Here is a 16,683-nt window from a genome sequence, read left to right as displayed (position 1 = left end):
AACCTTGCAAGGAAGTAACAACCCAGGTTGGCTGTGATGTTAGGAGTGAAGGAGGGGAGGACCAGGGTGTCCTGGAGGGAATGAGCTTGTGGAAGTGTGACAAGGAGGGAAATATGTGTCTGGAGGTGGCATCCCACTAGAGGTGACAGAAATGGAAGCTAATGACCCTTTGGATGTGGATGCTGCTGGGATAGGGCTGGTGGGGACAAGGGGCACCCTATTGCTGTTGTGGAAGGGAAGAGAAGAGGTGATGGCTGAACTGTGGGAGATGGGTCAGACCCAGCTCAGAGACATATTAACCACAGTGTTGGGGAATCTTCAATTGAGTAAGAAAGTGGACATATCAGATGCTTCATTTTTGAAGCTGGCATCATCCGAGCAGATGCTATGGAGAGGGGAACCTGGGAGAGTGGAATAGAGTCTTACAGGAAGCAGGGTGTAAGGATGGATAGTTAAAGTAACTATGGGAGTTAAAGGGTTTGTAATGAATATTGATGGCCTACCTATCCCCAGAAATGGAATCCGAGATGTCGAGGAGAGGAAGGGAGGAGTCAAAAATGGAACAGTTGAAGACGAGAGTAGGATGGAAATTGGAAGTGAAATGGATAAACCTTTCCAGTTCTGGATGTTGTGAAACATGGAAGGGTTCAGAAAAGATTTCCAAGGATGTTGCCAAGGCTGGAGGGTTTGAGTTATAGGGAGAGGCTGAATAGTCTGAGGTTATTTTCTGTAGAGCATTGGAGGCTGAGGGGTGACCTTATAGAGGTTTCAAAAATTGTGAGAGTAATGGATAAGGTGAGTAGCCAAGGTCTTTTCACCAGGGTGGAGGAGTCCAAAACTAGAGGGCATAGGTTTAAGGTGAGAGGGTAAGATTTAAAAGGGATCTAAAGGGCAACATTTTCACGCAGAGGGTGGTGCATGCATGGAATGAGTTACCAGAAGTAGTGGTAGAGAGTGGCACAATTACAACATCTAAAAGACAATAGGATTGATGCATGCATAGGAAGGGTTTAGAGGAATTTGGGTCAAATGTTAGTAAATGATATTAGATTTATTTAGGATATCTGGTAAGAGTGTATGAGTTGGATCGAAGGGTCTGTTTCTGTACTGTATATCTCTATGACTCTTTGACTTTAACAGAGGGAAGCAGTACCAAAGATATCATTGATATACCAGAGAAAGAGTTGTGGGTGGAGGTCGGGGTGGGATTGGAACAAGGAATGTTCCATGTACCCTACAAAGAGACGGGCATAACTGGGGCTTATGTAGGTACTGATGGTTGTCCTGCAGACCTGAAGAAATTGAGAGGAGTTAAAAGAGAAGTTGTCCAGAGTGAGGATGAGCTCAGCAAGGCAGAGGAGGGTGGTGGTGGGTGGGGACAGTTCAGACCTTTATTCCAGTAAGAAACAGAAAGCCCTGTGGCCACCCTGATGGGGGTGTGGACTTTAAAAGGGATTGCATGTCCATGGTAAAGAGGAAATTGCTGGACCCCGCGAACTGGAAGTTCTGCAACTGACATAAAGCATCAGAAAAATAGTGGATGTAGTGGAAGTAGATCGGGACTGGACGAGGGAAGAAAGAAGTTGAGTTGAAGTTGGAAGAGACAAGTTCCACGGGGCAGGAACAGACAGAAACAATAGTCTGCCTGGGCATTCCTGTTTGTGGATTTTGGGAAGGAGGTAGAAGCGAACTGTGCAGGGTTGGAGACTATGAACTTGGAGGCAGTGCAGGGGAGATCACCAGATGAAATAAGGTTAGTGGACACAATGGCCTGATATTCTATGGTGGGGTACAGTTGGAAACAGGAAGAGGTATCTGAGAGTTGGAACTGAAGTGAAGTGTCTAAGGGGCAGCATTTCACAAAACCATTTCCAAGGCATCCTCCCATGTCATTGCAGAAGATGCAACTCCTGCCTGTTCACCTCCTCCTTGCTCACCATGCAAGAGCCTAAACTGTCTTTCTAGGTGAAGCAGCATATCATCTGTACCTTCTCCGATCTTGTCTATTATACTCGCTGCTTCCAATGTAGTCTCCTCTACATCGTATAAACCAAACACAGACTGGGTAACCGCTTTGTAGAACACCTTGGTCTGTCCAGAAGCATGACCCCGGCCTTCCCATAGCTAGTCATTTTAACACAGTGTCTTGCTTGCATGCCCACATGTCTGTCCTCTGCATGCTACAATGCTCCAGTGAATCACAGTGCAAGCTGGAGGAACAACATCTCATGTTCAGACTAGGCACGTTATAACCTTCTGGGCTCAATATTGAGTTCAAAAGCTTCAAATTGTGAACCCATTCCTTCTCTTTTTTTTTTTGCTTTTCTTGTTACATTCTGTCACAGTGTCCTCTCTCCCATCCCTCCACTCAGTGCGACTGTCTGTTCTTTTCAGTTTGGCATTTAGACATACCATTCTCACATTGTGATCACTTAACCTGAACTATTAAAATCCTTTCTCCCCCTGCACTCCAACCCCACACATCTCTCACGTTCAACTATTGCAGAAATGCTGCCCCCTCCACACTTCACTTCAGCTTACTCACTAGATTACCCATTCTCCATGGATGCTGCCAGTCCTCCTGTGACCTCCAGCATTTTTTGTTTTCTGTTCAGATCCCAACATCTGCACTAATTTGCTCCTCAAATCATCGCCTTCCTTCTTTAATCATTAACCATTTTAGGATCATGTGTTTCCTCCTCATGCTGACTGTTTCCTTGCCCAAATTATAACTGACCACTTGGCCTTGCCTAATGTTTCCCTTCTGTTGCAGACTGGTCTTAATTATCTGCAGAAAGACCACTTTAATGATAGGCTTGAACTTTGGTATTTGGTTACAGTGTGTCATGTTTTATAAGGATCAGTATCAGAGGAGAGAACTGAATGGGAGTCAATAACAATCAGTAGCCTATTCAACGTGATGTTGTACAGATTTGGCCCAAAGTGACCAAGAGCACAATGTGCAGGAGAGATGTGTTTTTTATTACGCCTGGTCAATGAAAAGTTATTTTTACAGAGGACTTCAGGAAGCTGTGATGTTGTTACACGAGTGATAATGGGAACTGCAGATGCTGGAGAATCCAAGATAATGAAATGTGAGGCTGGATGAACACAGCAGGCCCAGCAGCGTCTCAGGAGCACTGATGCACTCAGGAGCTCTCTGATGAAGGGTCTAGGCCCGAAACGTCAGCTTTTGTGCTCCTGAGATGCTGCTTGGCCTGCTGTGTTCATCCAGCCTCACATTTCATTATGTTGTTACATGAGTTTTGATTACACAGCACATGTTGCTAGTTATTTTGAGGCAGACTTTTCCTGTGACTGTAATATTATTTCATTGGTCCTCTAATGGAGAGATTTATCCAGGCATGCTTCTATAATTGTCTAGTAATACATTCCAGCGACATTTTGTAGAATAAATTAGAATTGATCCCTGACCTTAATCCGATCAATGCTATTGATTCCAAAATCAAAACAACAAAATGGAATCATCTTTTTTAGCAATCATAGTTTCAAAATAGTGAGTCGTTGAGGTAGTAGAACATTATTCTATGAATTAATTATTAGTGTATGCTGGCATGGCAAATAGAAGGTCAAAATGTGAGAAATGTGGTTTCACAGCCCTGACCGGATATCTTAGAAAGAAAACTGTAGAAATGCAGAATCCAAAACAGCACAATGCAAGAAACCTCAAGCTTGATGCGATCAATAATTAATCAGGATGCTTTGTGGACTTGGATTGGGTTCAAAAGTAAAAGCAAAAAGCATATTGTGCAGCAATGATTCTTTCCTTTAATACTGCTGGGTGAGGTAAAGTTTAAAGGAGAAATAAACGTTAAAATTGAATTAATTGAGTCTATCACTATTTTTACAAAATCCCTAGATTGTAGAATCCTGCCTAAAAATGCTGTACATTTTACTGCTGAAGTTCCAATGCCATGAAAGGCTGAAATCTTTAGTTTCATAACTTTTGTAAAGATATGAACATTCTTTTGGTGGTTGTCAGTGAGTATTTACAATATCAGTGAATACAGGTCATAGGTTTTAAAAGACATTCAAGAATATTTTCACCAGTTAAAACCCCCATTCATCCCTCCCTTCTGAAAGTATTGACTGCTGTTGCTGGCCATTGTCAATATTTCCAGTCACCTAATAGTACCTTAACGATCACTCTTCATATATGAGTCAGTATGAATAAACCTTAAGTTTAGGGTAAAAGTTCAGCACAACATCATGGGCCAAAGGACCTATACTGTTCTATGTTCTATCTATGATGTGAAGTACAGTAAGTTTTCTCACTGCTGTCTCTGATCTAGTAGTGCTTATGAGGTGGTTACTTGCATGTAGTTGAAATGGCTGATAAGGTCTGTGACCAAGATCTTCTGGTCAGCGGTAGACAGGGTGCCCCACCATAGGCTGTGATTTAAGCACCCCCGACTTACCATTTTACATTGCACCCTTCTTGCACCATCTACTCCTGCTTGAATCCGATAATGACCGGAGTTGTGAGGTGAGAAGCCCATTGTAATTCACATAATGTCATGTCCTTTTTCCTCTCAAAAACATGCCCCTTAAGTTCTACCTTCAATTCACTTCCCTACACTCTTTTAAAATGCAACCATCAAACGCAAAACCACACAAGTTTCTTTTGCCTCCCAATGTTCACTCTCTCCGATCACCCCTGACCATATTCAATCCTCACTCACAATCCAACAATACTTACTCAACTCAGGACATACTTCATTGTTTTTGTAGGAATTTGCTGTGGACAAACTCACCACCTGTCAATGCTAGCCTTTTTCCTTCTTTCAGTGTTCACCCTCTCTCCTCCCCTCCTAACAAGTATTTTTAACCTTTCACCCACCAGGTCAGCCTCCCATGCTGAAAATGAACAATGCTCATTTCCTCCCTTTGCTACCACCATCCCACCACACCATCAACAACACTGAATCTTTCTCAATTAATTGAACAGGTATCAGGGATTGCAGAAGAGGTCAGTGGTTGGGGAGAGAACATTGTCAGGGTTGGATGGGAGAGTGGTGAAAATTGTTGGGGGCAAGGGCTTAATAAGGAGCTTAAGCATTGATTGGGAAGGAGGATTAGTATTGGTAAGATGGGGAGGGGTGAATGTTGTTTAGGAGTGGGGATGGATATTAACCTGTGGGAAGGTAACCTTTCTAAAAAGGGATGAACATTGTATAGGTCGATACAGCACCGGAGGCTTTGAACAGTTCAGCTCAAATACATGGGGGTACATATGGCAGGCTGATTTTAAAGTTGAAGTTGATTGCTAATACAAAAATTTTAAATTGGTTTTAAATGTCCTTACTGGTTACTGACTTCTTGATGGTGGGTACTTCTGTCAACACCTTCAGGAGATTAGTCAAGGTGCAGGATAATGCAATGAAACTGGCGTTTTAGCTGACAGCATGGAGTTTCACTTGCCTACCTTCTGACTTGACCCCATTAGTGCCTAAAGCTCTCATACGTCCAAAGTTTAGGACTGGAGCGTAGTAAAACAGCAGCTGCAGATTAGGCAGTAATTACTTGTGACTAACGGATATGCTAATGTATTAAATGCCAAAATATTAATAAGCAACATGAAAGTCAGGTTTTAACTAGACTATGATGCAAAGGACTTGGCTCGCTGGTCGAACTGTTGCTTCTGAATTTTGGATGATGTTGCATCCCATCCTACTCATGGGATTGATAGCAGTACTGAAGAAGGGCTATATTGTTGAATCTACTGTCTTTCAGGTGAAATGTTAAACCAAGGCCCTAGCTGTCTTGTTCCGGACCAAATGGAAAAATGCCTGGGGGTTTCTCCTCGTATCCTGGTCAACATTAATTTCTCAACTAGCACCAAAGTGGATGGGTTAGCCATCTGGGTTAATCTCAGCTGGGGCTTGTTGTTTGTGAGAATGTGCTGTGTACAAACTGATACTGCGCTTCCACAAAAATGAAAAATAGATGCACAACAGTGGGTGCACTTCACTGACTGAGAAACACGCTAGTGCATAAAAGGCATTGACTAAATACAACACTTTTTTTAAAAAAATCAATATTTTCACTGGAAAAAAGAACAGATGGTTTGATGGCAGAAATTGCAGGATTCTAACAGTTATCTGTACAGATTAAAAAAAACAAAAATGAAATCATTGGGTAACAGTGGGAGTTGCAAACAATAAGAAATGTAGCATTAATTTTGAACAAGTTCGAAATTGAAGTAGACCTCCTGCTGTTGCAGAGTCAAACAGTACATATAACTTGTCAATCATGAAAGTATTGTGAAGATGGGGATTTATAAAAGCTCAAAAGTCAAGGATGAGTATGGAAATAGCTGAATGCCTTCAAAGAAGAGATAAACTAAGTAAGTAAACAGGAACCTCACTTTGATCTCAGAATTTCACTTTTATAATTTTTGGAGTGCTCATTAACACAGTCTAGTGGTCAAACATTAGGCACTTCAAAGGCACCTACAAACTTTATTTGACACTTAGGTACCACCTACACAATTTATAGCCAGGAAAATAACTCTGAGCATAGAATAATTTGTCAAGATGCATGCCTTGCTCATGACCTGTCCTCATCGATAGTTATGGCAATGAAAGAAATGGTAATGTGCAGATGCCTATTGATCTAACTTTTAGATAATGTGCTAAACTATCCCATCAAGTGGATATTAAAGATCTAATGGGACTACCTCTTCAAAGAAGCTCAGGAAGTTACTCACTGGTACATTGACTATTCTTTATTCCACAATCAGTACGATAAAATAAAGATTATCCGGCCATTATCATATTACCAGCTGCAAAACCAGCCATGTGAAAATTAATTCTTACGTCACCTATGTTACAGGAGCGTCTTCACTTTTAAAACTACTTCATCAGCTGTTGCTTGCTTTTGGATGTTTGGTGACTGTGAAAGGCATTATACAAATGCAGGTCTTCCCTTGTTTTTGTAGCCACTTAAAATCTGCACCTATTTTTACAACTCATTTAAACCAAGTAATGTACTGTCTTTAGTAGTAGAAGTAAAACTGTTCATGATTTTGGCCAAACTTCTTGGACTTTTTTATGTTGGAATTAATGAAATATCAAGTCTGTTGAATAATTTTTTATATCATTTGGAAGACACAGATGGTTACATATCTCTTTTGGAACTTCTTCAGCTCCGACATAATTTTAAAGGAGATTTCATGAGATTGTGTAAAATCTGAAAACTGCTTTTGTCATGAAAGATGATTAGGAACTGGAAGTTGTGTTAAAGTGATGTTTATTAAAAGACATAAAACCAAATAAAAGGAAAACTTAATTCAAAGCACAAGGAAGAGTCCTATTATCTCTGCAGATCAAATAGAAATCAGGTCCTGTTAGATGGCTTTCTCCCTGTCAAAAATAAATCTTACTTGTATTTTTTTGGAATTGCATCAGTTTGTGTTAAAGATGTTAGAAATGACAAAATAACTCCACAGAGGCTGGTATCCCGTCACCAAGTCACCCTGTACTTACACATGCATAGTACTGGACACTGATCAAACAACTACCTCAGAGCCAGCTCTTAGAGTGAAAAGAACCTCTGACACTCCTGTTTATATCTGGCAATCAGGACTCCCTGATTGATTGGGGCTGTTAACCTGGTCCAGGAAACCCATATTCTTTGTGCTACCCCTGGTTGACCTTATTCCAGTCACTGCATCCCTCTTCCTTCAAGTCCTGGGACGTGGGCCTGTTCTTTTACTTGTAGCCTCTCCTGGGTGTCTTTCCACTGAGTCCAGTTCCTCTGACACAGTTTTGAATATGAGCATCGTGTCGTGTACTGGACCATAACCCGCCTCTTGAGCCTGGACCATCATGGAAGAAATTTGTGCTCTTTCTCCAAGCAGTAAAGACATTAAAGTTGGGGAGAGGGGAGAGCCCCTGGGTTCTGACAGCCTTACTGGACATTCTGAGAGCCCGGGTATGTTTTGTTTCTGCACCCTTTGTGAGGTTGCGGTCTTTGTGTGGTCCACGTGCTTGTTCAAGACTGCCTAGCCTACCTGAACTTTGTACACCATGGGACCTGACTTCGCATTGACCAAGCCTTTTACCCGTGAAGGGCCATTTCTGTGGTTTTTGCACCAAACTGCATTCCCTGAAGTAAACTGTCTCTGTTGCTTAGTGTTCCCAATGCCATTTCATACTCCTCCTCCTCTGACTCCCCCCCAAACCATCCTCCCACCCCCAACCCCCTCCGCCAAGTTGTAATTGTATGCACTCAGAATGAGGGCCCACTGCTGACTTTGACTTGAAGCTATGGGCGGCACGGCCTTGTACCTTGTACCTTGTACTCTTTGAGTAGCCCTAGTAGGGGTTTGTTACTAAAACAAATTTACATCTGAAAATGTATTGGTGGAACCTTCTCACACCAAAAATCACCACCAAAATTTCCTTCTCTATCTGGGCATATTTGCACTCCACGTCAGCCAAAGTCTGGGAAGCATACGCTATTGGATGTTTCTCTCTATTGAGCCATTTGTGAGCGAATGCTATCCCATCACCACACAGGGAGGCATTGCATATCAGCACCAGATCTCACTTAGGATCATAGTGTGCCAACAACTTCGATGATGATGGGTGCTTCTTCAATTCCCTAAAGGCTCTGTCCTTGTTTCCAAGGACATTTCCAAGGCTGACCCATTTTCAATGGCAGATGTAAGTATGCCAGGATAAAGGTCAGGTTACATGTGAATTTTCTGTAAATAATTCACCAATCCAAGTAAAGACCTAAGCTCCAATATAGACATGGGAGCCAAGGCAGCTTTAATCACCCTCACTTCCAAGGGGTGTAACCCAGTCTTGTCGATTCTGTAGCCGAAGTAGGTCACTTGGGGAACCTGGAACAAACATTACTCCATTCTATGGCATATGCCTACCTGGGACTATGTCTACAGACTATGCCCAAGTTCTCTAAGTGATCTAATTAGTCTTCCTGGTTATTGGCAAGCCATCCAAAACTTTGTGAAATGCACTCCATTGTCCACTGAAAAATGGCACAGGCTAATGATACCACAAGCAGCAGTCTCGTATATTGGTACAAGCCCTCATGGGTGTTAATTGTAGCACACTCTGGGAATCCTCATCTAACGAGACATTGACAATCTGCAGAACTGGGCTGAGAAATAGCAGATGGAGTTCAACGTGGATAAATGCAAAGTGATGCATTTTGGAAGGTCGAACTTAAATGCTGAATACAGGATCAAAGGCAGGATTCTCGGTAGTGTGGAGGTACTGCGGGATCTTGCTGTTCAAGTGCATAGCTCCCTCAAAGTTGCCACCCAAGTGGATAAGGTTGTTAAGAAAGCATATGGTGTTTTGGCTTTCATTAACAGGGGGATCAAGTTTAAGAGCTGCGAGGTTATGCTGCAGCTCTACAAAACCCTGGTGAGACCACACTTGGAATATTGTGTCCAGTTCTGGTCGCCCTATTATAGGAAAGTTGTGGAGGCTTTGGAGAGGGTGCGAAGGAGGTTTACCAGGATGCTTCCTGGACTGGAGGGCTTGTCTTACGAGGAGAGATTGACAGAGCTCAGATTTTTCTCTCTGGAGAGAAGGAGGAAGAGAGGTGACCTGATCGAGATGTACAAGGTAATGAGAGGCATGAATACAGTCGATACCCAGAGACTTTTCTCCAGGACAGGATTGACTGCCACGAGGGGTCATAGTTTTAAGGTGTTAGGAGGAAGGTACAGAGGAGACGTCAGAGGGAGGTTCTTCACCCAGAGAGCTGTGAGCGCATGGAATACTTTGCCAGTGGTAGTCGTGGAAGCAGAGTCATTAGTGACATTTAAGTGACTGCTGGACATGCACATGAACAGCAGTGAATTGAGGGGAATGTAGTTTAGGTTATTTTATTATTGATTTAGGATTATTCCACGGCACAACATCGTGGGCCGAAGGACCTGTACTGTGCTGTACTTTTCTATGTTCTATGTTCTATTAACCACTATTGCAGGTACCCATGCCCACAAGGAAAATGGCACTGAGCAGGTCTTGCAGAATTGAGGAATTGCTTCCTGGTCAATATGCAAGGTGGCCTTGGCTCCTTTGACAGTCCCTAGACTTTCTGGAGAAACTTTTGAGTATTTAATTAGGACTTCACTCAGGCAGCCATTTTCCAATGGAAAACTGTGAGGCCAATCAAGGTGAATCTTACTCAAGGAATTTCATACCAATAGGCTGGGGCACAAGACTTTCGTTACAGTCAGTGGTAACTGAACCAGCTGCTTCTCATATGAAATCAGTATCAAAGCTGTACTCTTAATCTGTAAATGTTCCCAGGTGTAGGTTCTCAGTGTAGCTGAGGTTTTGTGCAAACTTAAGGGTTTGAGTCTAAAGCAAATTTTGTTAAAGATTGGTTCTGCAGTCACTGATATAGCAGCACTGGTACCAATCTCCATTAGAACTGTGTAACTATTTAACCAGATGTTTGTTTTGAATGGTTCTGATTTGGAAGTTGCTGAGAACTTTAACTGTTCCAAGCCAGATGAAGGTAGGCCTTACAGTATGTGTGCTTTCCTGGATACGGACTATGATTTCACTTACTCAATTTAAGTCTAGCAGGCCTCTTTTGCTGCCTCAGGCTCTCATATTACCAATAACTGTAATGGATTGCCAGTTGGGATCCTGACCAAAAGTTATTCACTCGGACAAGGTTTCATTTTGTTTTGAGGTTTCTGTGTGGGCTGACTTACAGCCCCTCAGTTCAGGATATGTCCTGAGTGAGGTCAACCAATTGTCTTCACTCAAATGGTATCCTCTAAGCTCATTCAGCCTAGCGAGGATGTCCATTTCCATCGGCATACCCTGTAACTCAATTGCTCCACTTGCCACATTTTCTATAAGACCATAAGATATAGGAGCAGAAATTAAGCCATTCAGTCAATCGAATCTGCTCTGCCATTCAATCATGGCTGATAAGTTTCTCAAACCCATTCTCTTGCTTCCTCACAGTAACCCTTGATCCCCTTGACAATCAAGAACTGATTCATCTTTGTCTTAAAAATATTCAATGACCTGGCCTCCACCGCCTTCTGTGACAGTGAATTCCATAGATTTACCAGTCTCTAGGTGAAGAAATTTCTCCTTATCTCTGTTCTAAAATGGCTTCCCTTTACTGTAAAGTTGTGCCCATGGGTCCTAGTCTCTCCTACCAATGGAAACATCCTCTGAACATCTACTCTGTCCAGGCCATTCAGTACTCTGTAAGTTGCAAATAGATCCCCCCTCATCCTTCTAAACTCTATCGAGTATAGACCCAGAGTCCTCAAATGTTCCTCATTTGTTAAGCTTTTCTAATGACAAAGTCAGTTGTAGTGCCTGTTTGAAGTCCAGCTGGGCTTCAGCTAGTTTGCACCTTTTCATGGTTACATCATTATTCCCACATATCAAACAGTCTCCCAACATCTCATTAAGGATTAAACCAATATCACATGCCTTTGCCAATCATCTTAACTTCATTAAAAATCTCAACACAGATTCCCCTAACTCTGGAGCTGCTGAGTAAAACCAACTGTGTCTGAGAATTAGAGGAGGTTTGGAGTTATAATGAACCTTCACTAAATCCACCAACTCTTGAAAGTTTGTAGTATCTGCTGCCTCAGAAAACATTAGGTTCCTATCAAAAATGCTGCATGTCCACAAACTTTCATGCATATCACTCATTGGTTTTCATCTGCCCCAATGTCATTTACCTGGAAAAAATAACGTATTCTTTTCACATACTGGGACCAGTCTTTGACAGTAGGCTCAAATGAAGCAAGATTCTCAAACAATGCTTGATGCCAGAAATGCTTACCCTAACTCCAAGCCAACTGTTGCCAGTGAATTTCCTCAGGACCATACTTTCTCACTCATTGCCAGTAAGATGACTCCATAGAGGGTGATTCTCATCATTAAGTCACCCTTTATTTATGTGTGAAAAGTACTTGACACTGGTTTGGCTTCCCCAGAGCCAGCTCTCAGATCGAGCAGAATCTCTGACACTCCCGTTCTTATCTGTCAGTCAGGTCTCCCTAATTGGAACAGATTAACATCCCCAATTAGAGAAATCATATTCCATGCAGCCCATCTGGCTAACCTCATTACAATCACTACAAAACTGATTGTCTTCATGATATACCAGAAAAAGAAAATGACTTTACATGGGCTGTATTGTACTGCCTCCCTGACATGACTGAAACCTGCTGATAACCATGACGAACTTCCTTCCTTTCTTTCTGTCATTGCTAAGCAAAAAGGCAACATAGTGGTAGCATCAACTCAGGGTCTCTGGCCGACTGAACAAAGCACAAGAATGGCAATACAAGGCAGGAATATTGTGATCATCCAGGTAGCATCAGAGTGATTACGCACTATGGCAGCAAAGAGAGAGCCCAGGGATGCTGCCTGGTCCAGTCCATGAACAGGGTGTATGACACTATGCACACAAAGTCTTTGCTGCTACATTACAATGATAATTGCCATTGTGCTGTACTGAAGTGCAGAACCACCCTCTAAGTGGGTCAGAGATGTGCTATGAGAGTTCACAGAGGCTGGCAAATGTCAAATGCTAATGTCCATGGTTGTTGAACGTGTATGGCTGATGCCCATGAAGCATGCCCTGAAATGTTGTTGATCCCCATCCAACATGAAGATGCTTTGGAACAAGTGGTGGGCTAAATTTGCCAGACACTCACTCTGGTTTCCATATTGAGTTTTCACAATGCCTCGCTTGATGGTGAGAGAGATCGAAAGGCTGATTATTAATGAGGTGAGTTTGGCCATCAGCAAGGCATTTAGCAAGCTTCAATCATCGTCAATTAGTAACTTGGTGCTACTTAATGAGAATCTCACCACATTGCTTGTGAAAAGCATAAAAGCTGGAATGAGATGTTTCCACCATCAAGATGAGCCTTTCTGCACTTCTTGTTTGATTCTGTCACAAATCTCACCATAATATACTTTGCTCAGACCCTCTATAAGATTCTACCCATTTTTTCCAGCAAGGAATACAAGCTGGAATCACATTTTTAGAAGTGACTTGCAAGAATGTCATCTTCAAGATCATCTCACAAGAGATTGTCACAATGAGAAATGTTTGGATTATAATAAGAGGATTGTCACTTAAGCATTGGCTTGACATCAATGTGAGGTATACTTGCAGAGCAATGCAAAAGAACTGGAGAACACCTTGCACAATAATTTCAACCAAGCCTCACATAATCACAGAATTGCGACAGCACAGAAAAAGGCCACTCAACTGGCATATATCTGTGCTGGGTCTCTGAAGGATAATTCACCTATGGCCAACACACCACAGCTTTCTCACCTGCATATTTTTATTTCTCAACTAATAAGCCAACTTCCTCCTCAATGTGTTGATTTATTTTATCTCCATTACACTTACCAGTACATGAACTTCTCTAAGCTTTCCCTCAGTTGGCTGGTAGGCCACTTGAAACTACAGTAGAATATGAATCTACTGTTTTGATGAGAATTAAGTCTTTTTATCTTGCCCTGGATAGCATATCTGCCATAATTTGTGTCTTGCCTGGAACATGGATTGTCATGTAACTGTATCTTATCAGTTTGATCTTCTGTTCTGCTAATGCGAAAGTAACAGAATCTGTTCCATTTCTGAAGAGGGGTCCAGACCCGAAATGTGAGCTTTCCTGCTCCTTTGATGCTGTTTGGCCTGCTGAGTTCATCCAGGTCTACACCTTGTTATCTCAGATTCTCCAGCATCGGCAGTTCCTACTATCTCAGAATCTGTTCCATTATCATCATTCGCATATTTGATTATATCAACCTCCATTAAATCTCCTCACAATCTTCTCTTCTCTTAGCAGAAAAGTCACTACTCCTCCAATCAAGCTAAATAACTGAAATTCCTCAAACTTGTAATCATTCTTGTGGATCTTTTCCGCACCCTCTCTTTAGCCTTCCCAAAGTGCAAGCCATAATCCATCCAGACTGAACTAGTGTTTCATGTAAATTTAATACAATGTCTTTGCTTTTAATCTTTATGTCCTTCAGACAGCTTTTCTTTAAAGCTAGTCAAAATTTCCTTTTCCAATTTTGCCTGCCAACATTTGATTCCAAATGATCTGGGGTAGTTCCATTCTTACCCTCACTGAAATCCGTTTTCTTTAGTTAATAATTTCAACTTGGATTTTTCCCTATCCTTTTCCAAAAGCAACTCTAGCTTTATGATCCAATTGTTACTGTCTTCGAAATATACCCCTCCTGGCACTAAATCCATCTGGTGCACCTGATCACCAAAAACCAAGTCAAATGATGCCTCCTTTCTCATTGCGAAGGAAACATACTGAAATTCTCCTGAACACACTTTAGGAACTCTTATTCCTCTGTCCTTTATATTGTTATCAACCCATTCCATACTGGATAATTAAAATCACCCATTACCACCACTCTATTTTTCTTGAACGTCTATGTAATTTCCATGTAAAGTTATTTCTCTATATTTTATCTCTCGATATTAGCCTATTGACAACTTAAACAAAGTAATTCCAACATTTTTGCTCCTTAGCTCTTGCCAGTAGACTCTACTTTTGATCCCTCAGGACAATCTCTCACAATGTTTCCTTACTGTTATTCCTTCTAGTTACCTTTCTTTCCTCTATCCAGAAATATTCAATACCAACTTCTGCCCTCATTAGAGCTAAGTATTTGTTAATGCCACTGCATGGAATGTCAACAGGGTTGTCTCTGCCTGTAAGGCACCAACCTTACTTAACACACTACATGCATTTGCATTCATGCACAGTCACTATAATTTAGAGTTATGACTTTCCCCCTTAGGCTGACTCTACCATCCCTTAATATCTCACAATTTGCTGCTTTGATGCTATAAAGCTCCTCAAGAAAATTTTTGGCTTCCCTTCTGGAAAACAAGCCTTTGCTTGCTGATCTAATTGGCTGACCTCTAACCCCTTCTCTCTAGAAATATCAGGGTTTATACATATTCAAAAGAATAAAAATATGGGTACATGTTTGAAACTACTTGGACCTGATAGTTTGCACTGAACCAGCGGAATGGGTATGAGGGTGAGTACACTTTTCGGATCGAATACCATGTCTTGGTTGTGCCAGTGGAGGAAATTCCAATTGACTGTCATTCCAAGTAACAGCGAGCAACCAATGGCCTAAACTGAGAAAGAAGTCATTGCAAATGACAACATCAAGAATGATCACACAATAGTCTGACATTCTGAGGAGATTTGATAGCAATGTTACTTTTGGTGGGAGCATTGATCAGAGATGGAGAGATATATACTCAAATAACTTTGAGATCTAGCATTGTCCCTAGATAGAGATGTGAATTGCTTTTCTCTGATCAACATGAACATAGTGATAGACATCAACATGTATAAGTTATGCCAGCAATTTAAAAAAAAACAACAAAATGTATCATTTTTAGCCAAAAAGCATGGAAAAGATCTTGGAACAAAATAGGTTGTCATCTGCTTGAATCATTTGGATGAAATATTATATGTGTGCTGACTCTTATTCTGATTTCTTTGAACAACTGCTTCGTGAAAGATCAAGCTCACTTTAATGAAAGTGAAAGGTCATCTGCAGTGCCATGGTACTCCAAAGGATGTAGAGCGATTGACCAATCATTGTACTCAATGGCTTTCCAACAATTTTATGCAATGGTATGGATTTGGATAAGCCACCAGCTCATCAAAGTCTCCAGAATCACAATTACAGAACTATTCTTAGGTGAAGGTCAGCTCAGAAAATTATTTCACTCTTGGTAAAACAGAAGACCCCTTACAGTTGTTGGAGATCTGAAGTTTAAACAACAAAAAAAAATTCAAACTATGCAGCAGTTCAGCTAATGTCCTGGATGGATAGTCTTTTATCAGAATAAGGAAGAAGTTAGAGATTTTGCAGGCTTCAGGCAGATACTGAGGCAGGCAGAAAGAGATGGGAGATGGCAGAGTGATAAAGCAAACAAGAAGCTCATGGAAGGGAGGATTAAATGACAATAGGACGCATAGGAGATGGGACTGGGACAAAAGATGGATCTAGAATGGAAATAAATTGCAGAAGCATTACCTGAGCTACCTGAAAAACTAAGAAAATAAGTTATGGTCTTAAGTTGAACATAAAGTTGAAATCAGAAGATTGTAAAATTCTTAATCAGGACATGAGGTGCTGTTCCTTGAGATTACATAGATCTTCATTGAAATATTATATGAGGCTGAGCTCAGACAGGTCAAAATGGAAGTAGGGCAAATTAAAATGTCCAGGGTTCAGAAGATCAAATGAATGTGTTCTGTACGCAATGAGCTTTTTTCTTTGCAGTGTGGAGGACACTAGGTTGTGAGCATTAAATAAAGTGTAATAAATTGAAATAAGTACTCTTAATCATTGTTTCATGTGATTGATGTATTTGGGATCCTGGACAGTGGAAAAGGAGGAAGGAATGTGCAGCGAGAAGGGGAGTGGGTTTTGGGATCATTTGACATGTGGAACAAGGTGACATTGTAGGTATAAAGCTTTCCAAATGCTAAAAACAAGGGTGGGGGAGGAGAGAAAATGTGCTTGGTGGTGACATCATAGCAGAAATGGATAGACTGTCCAAAATGGTGGCTGATGAGTGGCAGGATGGACCCTATTAATCTGATTGCAAGGAAAA

This window comes from Stegostoma tigrinum, chromosome 32, assembly GCF_030684315.1.
Source record: "Stegostoma tigrinum isolate sSteTig4 chromosome 32, sSteTig4.hap1, whole genome shotgun sequence".
Taxonomy (NCBI): Eukaryota; Metazoa; Chordata; class Chondrichthyes; order Orectolobiformes; family Stegostomatidae; genus Stegostoma; species Stegostoma tigrinum.
The sequence above is the reverse complement of the archived record's forward strand: the minus strand, read 5'-3'. Positions refer to the sequence as shown.